The 16,748-nt window shown below is 36.4% G+C and overlaps 1 non-coding gene across 1 annotated transcript; it reads right to left on the bottom strand.

The window, feature by feature from the left end:
- Positions 1-6,802: 6,802 nt before the first annotated feature.
- Positions 6,803-6,909, bottom strand: LOC122124814. The gene has a single exon (XR_006150664.1). It is a non-coding gene; the product is annotated as a U6 spliceosomal RNA (small nuclear RNA).
- Between the last annotated feature and the right edge of the window lie 9,839 nt (positions 6,910-16,748).

The following is a 16,748-nucleotide window of genomic DNA, read 5'->3' as shown; positions in this document are numbered from 1 at the left end:
AAGAACTACTAAATCAAATCAAATGAGCCCCTCATTTGGAAAAATTACAAGTCTGTGCTTGATTACTTCGTAACGTGATATTGAACATCCTAACAGAGTGATGACATTTTCTTTCTCTTCAGTAATTGGCCTTCTCCCACATGTGGTCAAATATTTAAGAATCCAAAGATTTCCATTGATAATTCATTAAGCTGTCCTCTAAGAAAATGTGCATTTCTGGAATTTGGTCTGCTGTCCTATTCTTACATGCACAGGCTTTCTATGATTTATTTGTTCTACAAGGAATTCTATTTTCCAATCTTTGTGTGACAAATTTAATCTCTCTAATCAATATTTCTGACCCTCTCTCTAGAGTCTCATTTCAGTCTGACTCATAAAAATATGTTTTTATCAGTTAAATGGCTCTCATCTTCTGTTTTTTGCCTGACTTCATGTAGGCTGTGATAGCAGCTCTAACTGGCAGTGCTTACTGGAGTATTTTTTTTAGAGGTCTAGGATTACTATTCAAGATAGTAGCTTCACTGGGTCCCAATGATCCCCTGGCCTACACTCAATAGGTTTTTCTTCTAAAGAAACAAAAACAGCTGACTAAATTCCTGTTTTCATTGTTTCAAAATGAGGCAATCTGGCATCCTTGCAAAGCCATGAATAATCCTCTCTAACAATGGTCTATCAAGATGGCTTTTCAAAGTTGACTGTGAAAAATGTTCATTTTCAAGTCACTACCATAAAACAGATCACATCTCTGGGAGCAGAATTTTGGAAGGAAGGATTACCTTCCTTTTTTCTCTTAGGAAAAATCAAATCATAATATTCTTCAGTTGTGGTCAGCGTGGAGCACATTTTCCCAAGAATATACTGTAGTGTAAAGGAGGACCAACTATCAAAATAAAGGTGGAAATACTTGTCTAGAGTCTGATTTATCTTGCTTATATTTGTTGTCATTTTCATTATTTCAAACACAGGGATAATTTGTACTTGGGATTAGACAGATTTATCTTGCTTATATCTGTTGTTTTTTTCATTACTTCAAACACATGGATAATTTATACTTGGGATTAGACAAGTGACAATGGATTAATGTAATAAACATTCATTACTTTCATATATCCAATATAATACACTTAACACCTTATGGAAAATTAAATCCAACTATAGAAACAATGTCAGAAATATAAAATAAGCCTCAATATGTATAATCTGGCACACATGCACCATCATCTACTCAGAAATTCAGTCTCTCTACAAATATTTATTTGGCACAAAATAAAAATTTAATGAATATGTTCTGTAAGCATCATCTGAAATACTGTATATAATTTTATGGATGTATATAATTTTATGGATGTCTCCTAGACAGGAATTTAACATGCATGTAGTAATCAAATTTCCACAATTTAAGCTAGACAAGATGAGTCATACCCTCATAGACTGCCTGGAGAATGTGTGGTGTGAATTTTACTACAGTGCTGAGCCTTTTCACCTAATACCAAGAGTCATATGCAATAATTTATTATTTGATGTTATGATGAGTGCTAAGTGTAGAATAAACTTTGAATTATTAAATTAATTCACAAAAATGAAATGATGATTTATTATTGAAATAATGATATGTTTGTTTAAATTCTAATGCTTCTCAATTTTACAATTCATGAAATATATTATTAAAATTAGTTTCACTTTCTTCTTTTCTATATCTACTAAAATTAAAATTATATGTTAAACATTCAATATTAAATCAGTAATAATAACATTATTAAAATAATATATTATTAAACTGTGATTTGAATTATAGTTCTAACAAATTGTGATGTAAAAAAATACTATTATGGGTAATATTTTTTAAACTTACCAGCTTATTTGCTTCCTGTGTCATTTGTTATTCTTGGTCCAAATCATCTCTTCACCTTAATTGTTTATTTTTCTATTTTATCTCTATTGTTTTACTCTGTTTGCATTTTGTTTTCCCTGTTTAGTAACTGACATGAGGGTGAAAAGGTGTATGCTAGTTTATCACTTCCTATGTTACAGTGAAATTACTGTACTCCACAGCTGTTCTACTTTTCTCTGTATAGTACAATATTTTCCCCACTCTCATCTCCTGTATTGCTGCTCTCATGTATTTTTTTATTTAAATTTTATTATAAAGTTAATGTACAGAGGGGTTAGATTTACATAAGTAAGTTAGTGAATTCATTTTTTTCTAACTTGTTACCACTTCCCCCATGTTACTCCCTCTTCCTTCCTAACATTCCCCAAGATTATTTCCAAAATATTGTGAGTATCTCGTTTGCATAGGTTCCCCCTTTGTCCTTTGTCTCACTATTTTGTTTATTTACCTCTCCCTTTCCTATTTCAGATCAACATATTTACAATAACCAGGGTATCAAAATCAAATACAGTGACTACAGGGGATAAACATTGGTGGGGAAAACACAAAAGATAAAAAGAAATCACATACTACTTTAAGAACTACAACAACAAAAACATGTCTTTGAGTTCATTTCACTTGGAATCACCTTATAAGATCATATGTAAATAGATAGTGAGCTATTCTGCTCATCTACTAAGATTATCCTTGATGTACACAATAATGCTTCCCTATTACCCACTAATCCCACTTCTGGGCATTTACCCACGTGACAACAAACAAGGCCACACTAAAGCTACCAGCACAATTGTGTTTACCACAGTATTATTTACCATAGCTATGATATCAACCCAGATGCCCCTCAGTAGATGAATGAAGAAAATGTCACTCTCTCATACACACACACTTACACATGCACGTGGAATACTATGCTTCCATCAGAAAGAATGATACCACCTCATTTGTAAGGAAATGGAAGATCTTGGAAAAAATCATATTAAGTGAAGTAAGCCAGACTTAAAGAAACATAGGTCTCAGGTTTTCCCTTATTTGTAATAATTAGTTTATATCAAGAATAATCTCATGTACTTTAATTTGACATTTTGTTCTATGTTGAGCATAGAACATTATTGCTATATTGTTTGATATTATTTCTGCAAACAGGCAAGTATATTTAAAGAATTACATTAATCTCATCCATTACTGAAGGAAGAACAACTTAAAGAGCAAACCCTACTCGGAAGAACAACTCCTACATATTTAGCTTCATTCGGAAGAACAACTCCTACTTATTTAGCTTCATTCCTTTGTAAGGCCAGTGTAGTCCCCTGTAACCTCATCTTGTACATTACAACTCTGTACTTGGTCATCCTGCATATCTACTATCTTCTACATTGTGACCTAAATGCCCTAGTGATTCCAGTTTGCTTTACTTTAAAAAAAATTCTCTCTTAATGTTTGAGGTTGGTGTGTTTGCGTGTGTGTAGTATTACAAAGATTGGAAGACAACATTTTTGTTCATTTAGATTACATCTTTCTGGTCATTGTAAGTTGTGGCTCATGGGAGAATTATCTTGCTATTTTAAGGATGAAACAGAACATGTATTTGTGCATGTACCAGAGTTGCTTTAATTGTGTGGATTTGAACTTAACTTCGAAGTATATCTTGGCTGCTGTTGTGCATAATGTGAATAACAATGAACTACAAATATATTTATGAGTTACCCAGAGAGAAGCAATCACATGATTGGTGAGTCAAGATGATATTTCAACTTTGCATTTTTTTAGAAAATGCATACTACTTTCTACAACGAGAATACGAGCCTGTATTTTGACCAAGAGTGTAGAGAATTTTCTTTTCTCCATACTCTCACCAACATTATTACCTTTTGAGTTTTATGAAAGTGCATGTTTCTAATAGGTGAAGTAACCCAGACTGGCTTTAGACTCAAATCCTCTTAGTCCAACCTCCTAAATGCTTGGAATTACAAACCTTTACCACCACATCTGGTTCTTTTGAGTTTTTTTGATAAGAGTTATAATAGTTATGAAGTAGTATCATAGTAATTTTGAATTGCATTTCTCTAATGACTTCTGTTCACTAAGCCAGCATCGAAATGGCATTAAATACAACTTTGTAAACCCACTGTGATTTTCAGGGCTTTTTGGAAAACAGGCCTATTCAGAACTTTTGTCCATTTTTATTCATGTTACTTGTTAATCTCATCTTTAAGCTCTCTATACAAAATCAATAATTAATTCAAGATAGTAGTAAAAGAAAAAATTAAGCAACTCCTAACATTTTAAAAATTTCAATACATGATATTGCTTAGATCATTTTCTGTTTACACTTGAGACTATAAAACTCAATTTAGTTTGACCTTTTACAAAGGTATATTTATTTTATTTTATGTTTATTGCTCTTTCCAAAGCCTGCATGTCTGATTTCCCTTGGTTTCCTTCAGTTTCAAGTAGTTCAGATTTCAAACTGAAGAATAAATGGAAGGAAGCAAACACAAAAACACTGTTCCTCTCATCCGATGATGCTTCTCCAAGAATGAGATAAGTTCATCCTTCTAAGTCCCTATGATAGGGTATCAAAAGGAGAATTCATTCTTCTAGGTCTCTCTATCTTTGCAATTTAACTTAAATGATGTAAAACACAATATACTGCTCAGATAAGTTTACGTTTTATCAGTTTTGCACATTTTCATATGGGCTTCAGCTCAGTGCACAACATTTCTTCATTATTCTGTCCCTGATATTTTTACACTATCAAGACAAGATAACCAGTTTGAATTACAGCATGAGAAGTTATCCACCTGGCTTCCTTGAAAGCAGATCACAGTCAATTGATAACATTAGTTCTGGGTTCTCTCTACATGTAATGGTTTCTGTAATACATATGGAATTATATTTAGTATTAAAAAATTGCTGACCAAACTCAAAGCTTATTCATAAAAACTTAAGTATTTCACCAGTGTCATGCCTCTTAATTCTTAAGATGATATTTGCTGTAATGCTAATGTTATTACCATTATAATGTTGGGAAAAATTGTAATTAAAGGCACTAAGTGCATGGTCCAAAGACACACAATGAGGAAGGAAATCAGTCAAAGTTTCCACAAGTCTTTCAGCAATACAAAAAAGGTAGGTAAAATCTCTCCATTCTCTTACACACTCAATTCAATATACATATTGTCCAAGAAATAATACCATAGCAATTGTTGCCAAGGGTGTTTGTTTTCTGCCACATTTTGTCTTCAACACAGACTGTGTTGGTGACATTGGGTTATCATGCACAGAGATTAGCTTATAAATTGAGGTCCAAAGAGAGCCAAATTTCTTCTATTCCACATTTCCAGTTTCCTTTTTAAAAAGTACTAAAATTTTTAAATATCATCACTTACTGTCTTTTAAGAATCCAAAAACGAAATAAATTCACATATAATCACTCCAAAATGCTTTAAATGTAGATGATAAAACAGGCACTCATGATGTAAATTTTCTTCTACATTTAATATGTTTCTGAAAGCTTTGTGCTGGTTGGTCACCCTTGTAATCCTGACTACTCAGGATATGTACTCAGAAGGCTGAGGTCTGTGGATAACATTTGGAAACCAATCAGAGCAAAAAATCATGAGTTTATTTTTCAAAAATTTTAATGAACTAGAAAAGAGCATGAACTGAGATGTAGCTAATATACTAGCTCACCAAACTAGAGGGGAAAGGCTTAGCAAGACCTTAAAGCCCTAAGTTCAAACTCTGAGCACGGCAACATTCAGGCACACACACATACACACACACTCACACACTTATTCACGTCAGTGTTTTGCATTAATTTCTTAGTTAATGATATTATATGGGTATAATAGGGGAAATAAACTCTTCCATCTCAGAACATTTTTATATGTATTTTATTGTTAAAATACCGTACAGAGGGGTTTCAGTTACATGAGCAAGTTAATGAGTCCATTTCCTCTCAGGCATTGTTTTTTCCCCCCACCATCCCTTCCCTCACACCTCTACAAGTACACTCCCCTTCATCCCCCCCAACCCCACCTAAATTGTAAAGTTCAACTTTCAACATAGTGTCTTGTGCATCTCATTGTCACAATGGGTCGACCAGTATTCCTAGTTAACCATTTTGTTTCTTCTTTCCCCTCCCCAATTAGCTAAGTGTATATACAAGATTCAGGTGCACCAAAATCAAATACAGTGAAAACAGAGGTTATACTGTGGGCGAGGAACATATAAAGAAACAATAAAACACATCGTACATTATAAATACGTTTGAAATAATAGCATGCAAGAAAAAACCCCACTTGTGTACTTACTTTGGGGGTCATTTCATTTAACATCATCTTATCTGGTCATATGCACATAGCTTTTGACCTTTTCTGCTTATCCCAGACATATATTATTTATTGCAAATAAGGGAAACCATGGGACCTATGTTTCTTTGGACTTGGCTTACTTCACTAATATAATTTTTTCCAAGCCTTTCCATTTCCTAACAAATTGGGCAATGACATTCTTTCAGATGGAGGTATAGAATTCCTATTTACACACACACACACACAATGGAAATCAATCAATCTATCTATCTATTTATCTATCTATAACATTTTCTTGATCCATTCATGTACTGAGAGGTATCGATGTTGGTTCCATATTTTAGCTATGGTAAATAATGCTGCAATAAATATAGTAGTGCTGGTAGTTTTAGTATGGTCTTGTTTGTGATCATTTGGGTAAATGCCCAGAAGAAGTATTGTTGGGTCATAGGGGAGCGCTATGTGGAATCGTGTGAGGAACCTTCATACTGCTGTCCAAAGTGGCTGAACAAGTTTACACTCCCACCCAAGAATGCAGTAGGGTTCGAATGCAGTAGGGTTCCCTTCTGGCCACATCCACTCCAGCGTCTGTTGTAAAAATATGGAACACCTCATGAGTTTGCTTGTCATCCTTGCACAGGGGCCATGGTAATCTTCTCTGTATCATTTCAATTTTAGTGTATGTGTTGGCGAATTGAGCACAGAACATTTTTTATATATAAAGTGTAATTGATTTTCTTAAACTAAACAATTCAACAAAAAGTAAGTTCTAAAGAATTGTGAAATTTTAGAACCATGTATTTCTTATATAAGCACACATTTATGAATAAATCAAGATTGACATGTCACAAACAATATAATTCCAGATATTTGTTGTTCAAGGGATGTGTAAGAGGAGGAATTCAATTATTCTATACAAGGCACCTCTCATAATGAACATTGAAGCAAGTGTTAAGGTTTGTTAAAAGTTTTAATGTTTTAAACATTTTTAATTTTGGGAATTTGCTTATATATATGCCAAAATTAAGACTGTATGACAGGTCATAAAACTTTTCCATAAAGTATTTAAGATTTATTGTAGCAGCATATACTACTAAGTGTGTACATTTCAGAGTTTATAGAAATTTTACTAATGAGAATTTGCAAAGTCTTTGTGTAAAGAAGCAGAGTGAAGAGTTAAGACTTTGTTAATTCCACAGTTTCTGTTAAAACTTTAGGGCTTCCTTACTTTATAGGTTAGCGAGGAACAAATGATGATATAAGCCATATACAGATGATATGAGCCATAATTAATAATCTTAATGGGAAACTTTAAAGACTACTCATAGCCTATAAAACTCTGAAACTATGAAAAAATAGTAAAACCTAATATGTAGTATACTTCAAATACTGGAAACACTGGTAATTGTTTCATTTTTCATTTATTAATCATTAATATTTAATGATTGGTTTTGTTTATTGTAGCATTGTTTTCCTTGTTGTAATATAATACAAGTTTTTGTAAGTCGTCATTAGGAGGTACTTTGAGAATGTTACTGGGATGGCCACACCATGTTTTATAGGTGCATATGAATTTACAAAGAGCAAAATTAAGAACAAAATATTCATTAAAATTTTTCTCAAGTAGAGTCTGAATCAGGAGTGTTAAGTGTCCACAGCTAAAATCTTAGCCCTAGGCTGAAGCAGCCGTATTACAGAGTTGAGGACACAAAAGTGAGAGATAGTGTTTTTTTGTTTTTTGATTTTGTTTTTGTTGGTCGTGGGGCTTGAACTGTTGGGCCTGGGTGCTTTCCCTTAGCTCTTCAGCTCAAGGCTAGTGCTACCACTTGAGCCACAGGACAACCTTTGTCTTTTTCTACTGATGTGGTACTGAGGAATCAAACCCAGGGCCTCATTCATTCTAGGCAAGCACTCTACCACTGAACCCCCTTCCCAGTTCCTGAGAAAGTATATTTTAAAAAGTCATCTAAAGAACATTTGCTTTCTGCTTTGGCTTATATAATGATATACATGAATATCTTTTTTATATTTTTGTGAATTGTCATACTTCTAAATTTATATTAATTTCAGCCACTTTATCCTTTTCAAAGTCATGAAATATCTCTAAGAATTTGTTTCTGTAAAGACTGTTTTTGCATTTATAATTTCTTCTGAGTCACCTTTATTTTTTATCAAAATTACTTTATATTTTATATTGATGGGTTTTCACACATCAAATGCCTTCAAATGTATATATGTATTAAGGTTTGTATCCTGTCAATAATTGTGTACAACACAATTATACCACTGACAAAAGATGATTTGCATTTCAGTTATGTGCTTTTGGACTTGGAGAGTGACCTTAGGTGTGTCAACACAAGTAGAATCAGCATGAAACAAGCCAGCATTTCTTCATTTAAGATACAAGGAAAGGATACAGGTTGATCCATTGTAACAATAGGATGTACAAGACACTCTGTCAGAGGGGGGTGGAAGGAGGAGTTGAGGAGGTGTAAAGGGAAGGGATGGTAGAGGAAAAACAGGAGGGGTTAACAATGCTCAATAAGAAATGTACTCATTTCCTTACTTGTGTAACTGTAACCCCTCTGTACAGTATCTTTACAATAAAAGTATATATTAAAAAGATACAAGGAAAATTTCTGTACTTATGGGAAGTTATATTTGACATTCAATATCAGTAAGGTATTGTGTTTAGGATGACAGGCATATTAAAATTTTGGATACTCAAATTCTCTACAAAAATAAATATATTATTTACATTAGAAACTGCCCACAATCTAGTGCAGTATAATTGCTATGAGAAATTTTACCGCATTCTAGGTTTATAACGGAAAGTAAATGTATATACAATATCAACAGATATGAATTTTTTCAGATAATTTTTGTCTGCATTTTGTGGATGGAATTGGGAGAGCAATTTTAAAAAGCACAAATTTCATCACCAAGAGCTGTCCGCAAAACATAACAAGTTTCTAATACAGCAAAATTGAATGAATGGTTTGGAACTCCAAGAAGTACTTGAATTGACACATTATCAGAAAGTGTAACCAGGCAAGCACTTTTATTTTTAAATTTTTGGGGGGGGTCCGGTCGTGGGCCTGAACTTTGGGCCTGGGAGCTGTCCCTCAGTTCTTCAGCTCAAGGTTAGCACTCTACCACTTGAGCCACAGAGCCCCTTCCGGCTTTTGTTTCCTGCTTATGTGGTGTTGAGGCATCGAACCCAGGGCCTCATGCATGCAAGACAAGCGCTCTACCACTGAGCCACCTTCCCAGCCCCTAGGCAAGCACTTTTAAGAAATGCAGCTACTAGATTTCTCATTGAGGGCTTTCATAACACTTTGTGAAATACAAGTCAGAACCTCATTGAAGACTAGACAGTTTTCCCTCACCTTTCTGTCAAGCTCAGTTATTATCAATCAACATATAGATAATCTTGAATAATCCTCTAATAAGAAAATGTTGATGGAGTGTTTATATGCAGAAAAGCTCGGAAGGCTAACTTTTTCCAATTGGCCTGAATGGTTGAGCCCCACCCTATTATCCCAAGTCCATACGGACTCCAGGCATAATTCCAGGTATGTGTGAACACCTTTGATGGGCAGGGAGGGCAATTTACCTAGGCCCAGTTGTAAACACCCCATCTCAGACCCAACTGAAAGTCCTCCATCTTTCTTGACCTAGGGGCTTTTCATTAACCTCTACCTCCTTGATCAGATATCCTATAAAACACTGATCCTGTGCCAGCTACCTCACACAACCTCAATCCTGCTGGAAGGGCTGTGCCCCTGGCTGTTCCTCAATAAAGAGTCCTTTCTGTTGGTGATCAAGTCAGGCCTATTCCTTTTCCGTTCTCCTCCATTTTCCTAACATATGGTGCTGACACCCAGGAGATAAAAAGCACCAGGAGTAACTAGGTGCCCTCTGCCAAGGGGCCACCCACCTCCTTGCCACCTCTCACGGAGCCTTTCTGCTACCTTCCTCCTCCTTCCAAGGCTTTTCTTCATCAGAAGCACAGAGCCCTCTGAGCTTACTTTGGGCTAAACAGACACCTGAAAAACCTCCCAGCCTTTGCTTTTGTAAGCAGTGCAAACAGTGGATGGCCACGCTGCTGTGGCTTGAGGTATTATTGCCCCTCTGCGTAAGCTCAGAAAAGGCCTTATCTCTCCCCCTATTCTCTATCCTTTACCCTGTCCCTGGACTCTGATCTCCAGGCAGGAGGCTCTTCGCTGTTTGACTGGCTTCACCCAATACCTAAAAGCCTTCAGGACAAGGTAACTGACATGGACACCAGGAGGGCAGGACTTCCTCCCTTCTTTCTTGTCTGTGGGGTCCAGAGACTCCAGAAGTCTCTTCTTTCCTTATACCCTTATACCCTTTAATAAGGACCTTTGGGGATGCCCTCTCTTAATTATTGGGATCCATCCGTCTGGCTTCCCAAAGCACCAGCGTTGCCTGTAGCATCAGGACAGGCTCCATAGTCCTACCAAAATTTCCAAATTGTCTCCCAGAGACACCCCATTGGCATGCCTGCTGTCTACACTTAAGACTCTGGGCTGACTGATTTACAGTCATAAAAAAACAAAACTGACTTGTTTTTATTCCAAAATCTGGTCTCATTACCATGGCACTGCTTACCTAAATTCAGAACCTTAGGTTTTACTCTTGCTGATTTAAACAATTCTCCAATGAAACTGGGTGGAGTCTGAGGTCCCCTAAACCTAAGCCCTCCTCAAGCTCTGCTCCAGAAAATCCTCCCTTTGCTTGTTCTGTTCGGTCCACCAAGTCCTTCTCTGACCTCCACTCCAGAGGGCTCCCTCTCCACTCTCCTGCCTTGCTCACCAAGCCCTTCTCTGCCAGGAGCCACCCAACGTTTCCTCTAAAAAAGTAACTCCTTATCTTGTAGCAACTCAATCTGTCTCTCTCCCCCTCTCCATTTCCCTCTATCTCTCTTTTCTTTGATGACCTCCATCACAAAAGAACCTTTTCTCCTTCCTTGCTCTTCTAACTACACTCTTGGTATTTGCAGTTGGTCCATATTCTCTAGGCTAAAACTGTGTCTGTTTCAAGCCAACTCCTTTTTCTGACCCCGGTCTCTGTGCCTGCCTGTCTGCATGCTTGTGTAGCTGACACAAGGTGGGGGTGGGCATAGGCCTCCAAAGGTAAAACAACAAGCTATGAGTCCTGTTAAAAATCCCTCTAAACAAACCCCTCCATACTTATATATTTCTCAACCCTCTTCTATGGCTAATACACCTTCTTTCCTTCCAGCCCATAATTAAATGGTCCTCTGGTCTGGACATTTCGTTAATCTGTTACTGACAGAGGCTGGCTGACAAACACACTGAGGACATCCTCTGTCTTTTGCTGCTCTCTCCCTTTACCACCCTGAAATCCCATAGTAGAAACAAGCCAATCCTTCTTCTCTTAGGGACTTAGACAATAATACAGTCCTTTCCTCTTTCCTGAGTCCACTCACTTCAAAATCTAGATTCTTAATTTCTCCTCTAAATGGCTACCGAAGAAAAATCCCTCCCTCTCACTTCTTCCAATAACTTTATCCAATTATTCAAACACTAGCTTTTCAGTAACTTCATTATGCCACATCCTCCCTTTAAATGTCTTCATGGTTAAAAGTGCTATCTTTTCCCCCTTACAAACCTGTTCAACCACTTCCTCCCCCAATTCTCTCTACATGCCTTGGAAGCTGATCCTAGCAAGAGACAAAGACCACATGATGGGTTTTTCTTCAACCCCCACGCTTCCACCAACCTATCTCCTCTCTACTCTTCACTCTTCTAGTAGTTAAAATGTTCAATTTAAAATTCTAAACCACTCATAACCAAAATTGATTTAAAGTGTTCCTTCTCTTGTTGTCAATGCTTGTTTAAAGGTGGAAATTCTGTTTGTCAAAATTTGCCTTGCATTTTGTTTGTTATTGCCTTGAACACATGGTTTTTATCATATTGGTCAAAACAATATCACTTTGCCATTGGAATTCCAAAAAATCTCATGGCCGATTTTCATTTCTTTAAAAACCTACGTGCCTTAAAACGTTTAAGTGTGTGTGTGTGTGTGTGTGTGTGTGTGTGAGAGAGAGAGAGAGAGAGAGAGAGAGAGAGAGAGAGACAGAGACAGAGACAGAGACAGACAGAGAGAGAGACAGAAAGCACGTTCAACATAATCTCATTATAATACATAAAAACTGTGCAAAAATTATCTTCTTATAATTCTTTGTAGTGATATTTCTCAACAAATGTCCTGTTTGTTATAAGAAAACATCTTTTTCAAGGGTAGTAGTAAAAGTAGTGAGACCCAGCTCAGCTCCTAGCCAGCTGTGAGGATAAACACTGGTAAGGAGGTAAAAATTTTCTAAAAATGTTTGTTCCACATATTTGTTTCTGTCAGAAAATTTGAGTATGTAGAAGATGGTATGAATATGCCTTAAAAGACAGTTTATAAGTAAAAGTTTGTATGTAATTGTTGGCTGTGATTTACATTAAAACTATCATGTCATTCTCTATGTCCATCTAAAGTCAAGTGTCTTAACCAATTTTTGTATAAATTTGTAAGCAACAAAGCAGGAGATTTGACAATTCATCCGAGGGACAGATTCTGGCCAAGATCTTGCTTGGACTATCCTACCTCCACCATGGTAGATTGGACTTCTGCCTGACTCCATCACACAGCTGATTCTTGGTAAAAGACTGCTTTAGATTTACAAAAACTAAGACTCATGGAAAACTCTCTGAAAACATTTCCAAGCCTGACCTGAGAAAGCCAGCTGCATTGTTATGGTGTTAAAACATGTGTAGGCCAGGACAGCCTCTTGTAAAATTGGTTATCAGGTTTTCCAGGCATCCAAGCTATGCTCAAACTCTCATCTCATCAATTGAGTTTTGTCATTGTAGAGTTCTGGCAAGTATTTGTTGATCAATTCTTGACAGGATGCATGTAAGCTCTACTTGTTCCCATTAATCTCTGGTTGCTTTAATTGGAAATAATAAAAGATTTTTGTGGCAAATATTGCAGTTCAAAGCCAGCCTGGGCAGAAAAATCCCTCTGAGACTCTATAATCAGCAAAGAGCCAGGCTGGAAGCAGGCTCAAAAATTAACGAGCCAAAGGCTAAAAGTGGCCCTGTGACTCAAAGTGGTAGGGTGCTAGCTTTGAGCTGAAGTGCTCAGGGAATGCCCTCAGGCCTTGAGTTCAAAGCCTATATCTAAGCCACAAGCACCTACACGTCCAGGACAAGGTGGAAAAGAATAAGAGGATATGATGTCACATCAGCCACTTCGTGCCTACCTTTTCAAAATTAACCAGAGCCAAGCGGTCAATAGACACAAGTTGAGAAGCTTGTCCATCTACTGTCTGTATCTGTCTAACTTCCAACTGGACAGGAATTTACATTCTTGCCTTTGTTACCTGCTATTGATAGGAAATGATCAAGGTCTCACACGAGGCCCTTAACTTCTCCAATCCAGGCCTAACTTCTGACTGGTTATGGGCTCATGATACAAATGGAACATTTATGGCTTGTGCCCAGGGTGTGTTTTCCTGTGTCACTCATATGAACTAGTCCTGCCACCTTGTCAGCCTTTTGACTGATCTCATCATTTTCAAGTTTCTCTCTAACAGGATAACAGCCCTCACTCAGGATCTGGGACCAAGTCAAGGCCATCCTATTACTGCAGGCAACCAGAGGCTTTGCTGACACTGCCCTGGATCCAACACAGACCTGAAAGATCCCAGCCCCAGTGACTCCTTTAAACCTTCATGCCAGCAGGAAATAGCCAGAAAAGACCATGATGCCCCTCCACCTTTTATACTCCTTCAGGGTTACAAATGATGGGAATCTGCTTTGTTCTCATAACTCCATGATACTCCCACTCATCACAATTCTTTTTATGTCTCAAAGACCCTATATGAAGAACTTGCCTCTCACCTCTTGGTCCTAACATTCTATCAAGATGGAATATGATGGATTGACCCTGACCCTAAATCCCGGGTATTTGTGAACTCCTTTGAATTACAGGAAGGGCAATCCACCTAAGCCCAGCTGTACACATCCCATTGTGGTCCCAACTGAAAGGCCCCACCTTTCTTGACCTAGGAGCTTTTCATTAACCTCTACCTCCTTGCTCAGACCTTTTATAAAAACCCTGATCCTGTCCCAACTCCCTCGCACAACCTCCAAACCCACTGGAAAGGCTGTGCCCCTCACTGTTCATCAATAAACAGTCCTTGTTTGTTGATGATCAAGTCCATCCTATTCCTTTTCCACTCGCCTCCATTTTCCTAACAAGGACCATCTGTATTCTATGGCCCAGAAGTGAGAAAATTAGGTAAGCATATATGTAATTTTGATTCTACCCACATCAGTTATCTATCCAGACCTGTATCAAAGTGAGAGGATTTTAAAAGAATTTAGTGATTTAAAATTTAAACTTAAATGTAGAATGAAATTAGTTCCAACGCATTACTTTAAGATATTTAGAAACAACTGAGCAACCTAAAGATCAATAAGACTTTTTATTGGAAGGGAAGGAATAGTGTTATTTGGTTCTGTATATTCTAAGTAATTTGCAAAAAGAATTTACAAAATAAAATGTACATTTGCAGCAGATTTGACACTTATTAATTTTTGTATATTGAAAGGAGCACAAGCGTCAAGAATATGTCAATGCAATCCTCTAATTTATCTCTAAATGCTTATGCTTCTGGTCTCAATATTAAAACTTCAAAAACTTAATTTTTAGCTAGTTGTGCAAAGGGATTTCGTTTCATCATGTCAGTGTTGAAGAGAGTGTGTATGTGCATTTCAATGTACAATGCATCTGGATTATTGTCAAACTTTCCATTTTTCTTCCTTCACTTACCCCAATCCCATCTTTCCCTTCAGGTTTCCTATTTATATTCTCACATATGTACATTGAGGGTTATGACTGTATTAGTCAACCATTTCCACCTCCATTCTTCTGCCCTATTCCCATTAAGCCCAGCTCTCCCTTTTAAGACTTGTTTCAACTTCAGGGTATTTTGTTAAATTTCTCTCCCTTTGGTATTTGGCTTTGGGCTTGCCACATTCTCTTCCATGTTTGACCTACATAACTGAATATATTTCTCCACATTTCTAATCTCTGAATGGCTGAGATAGGTTTCTTTTACTATAACCATTCTGTCCTAAATTCAGAATTGTATTCTTTCTTTGGTAGTCTGCTCATCACAGGGAAAGCTGTAGAACTCAAGGCAAATAGGGTGGAAAAATGTAGTAGTGGAGGTCATTAGACATTGATGAAGTAAACTATATAACTCATGAGTATAGATGCAAGGGAGGAACTGGGAGAGAATGAGGGAATGGAAGACAGTGTATGAAAGGAAATATACTCATTAACTGACTCACATAATTGGAATCTCTCTGTATATCACCTCTGTTATAACAATTAAAGTCATTTGAATAAAATTCTTCCATGCAATGTACTAGCCTAAACTACTTCCTTTGAAGAAAATCTACAGCAGTTAGAACAACAGTTAAATTTATTAGAAAGAAAATACAATATTTAATTTGAAACATGAAATATTTGAGTTTAGGCTTAATATTAATACTACATAAACCAGTAAAAATATGTTCAGGTAAAAACAAAAAAATCAGAACAAGTGCTTCAAACACAACAAGTTATCCTTCCCTAGCTGCGAAAGAGGCTGAGGTCTGGAAGCCTCCAGACTAATCATAATAATAAACATGTTTGAGGCATGACTAAAAGGAAAATGCCAACAGTGAATGATGAAATTTACTGAATGTGAGGCTTGTGAGTTCAAGGTCCAGTACTAGCACAAGAAAGGCATGGTGGAGGATCTGTAAGGTGTATCACAATAGTTTCTAAGTTAAACACCAATTGTGGCAACACAGTAATTCCTCATCTGAGACAAAAAGAGAAAAAAATTAGTAGGGGTCAGACAAGGAGAGGAAATGGGCAAGGAAAAGAAGGAAGTAAAGTGAACATAAAAGGAGGGAAAAAGACGAAAAGGGAAAAGAAGGAAAAAAGAGAGGAGAAGAAGAAAGCTTAATGACATTAGACTGAAAATTGCCTGATACAAAATCAAACAATATTAAGCGCAACAATTAAAACTTTGTGCGTCAAAATGAATGATCAACATGGAGAAAAATCATGGTATGAGAGAAAACATTTCCATATATTTTTGAGTTGATTACTAACTGCAATGAATTAGAAAATATATAACAAAATCCTACAACTAATCCACACACACAACATTTGATATTAAAATGATAAAAAGGATTGAAGAAACTTATCTATAAAGAATATATAAAGATAATTGATTAAAGTATATAGATGTTCAATATCAATATAAATGAGAAAAATCTAAATCAAACTTACAATGAAATAACTACTTTATACACTAAGTATGGACACAGTTTTAAAAACTAAATAACAACAAGAAGACTAACACATGCTGGGAAGCACGTGAAAACATTGTGAATCCTAGTTTATTTCTGTCAGGAATGTAAAACAATCAAAGATTGTAT

This window comes from Dipodomys spectabilis, unplaced genomic scaffold, assembly GCF_019054845.1.
Source record: "Dipodomys spectabilis isolate Male_0828 unplaced genomic scaffold, ASM1905484v1 ptg000248l, whole genome shotgun sequence".
NCBI lineage: Eukaryota > Metazoa > Chordata > Mammalia > Rodentia > Heteromyidae > Dipodomys > Dipodomys spectabilis.
The sequence above is the reverse complement of the archived record's forward strand: the minus strand, read 5'-3'. Positions and strand labels throughout refer to the sequence as shown.